Source organism: Theobroma umbraticum, unplaced genomic scaffold, assembly GCF_002168275.2.
Source record: "Theobroma umbraticum cultivar Fairchild unplaced genomic scaffold, ASM216827v3 scaffold_228.0, whole genome shotgun sequence".
In the NCBI taxonomy this organism is placed as follows: domain Eukaryota; kingdom Viridiplantae; phylum Streptophyta; class Magnoliopsida; order Malvales; family Malvaceae; genus Theobroma; species Theobroma umbraticum.
In genome coordinates this window covers 2,823,598-2,823,823 of record NW_018397274.1, presented here as the reverse complement: position 1 = coordinate 2,823,823, position 226 = coordinate 2,823,598, and positions in this window count along the sequence as shown.

Here is a 226-nt window from a genome sequence, read left to right as displayed (position 1 = left end):
TAAATGATTGTTTCAAGATTGAAACATTGCCTAGGCTCATAAAATTGATTAGGATGAAATCATTGAACTTAATTAATTTTTCTTGGTTCATCTATTGTTTTGGTCAAGTCAAATGCTCACATGACTTTTAATCTTACTTTTTCTTAGTGATTGAAATCTATAACTTGACTTAAGTGAAAGAATAGCTTATAATGCTTAATTTCATGACACAACTCAAGCTTGATCA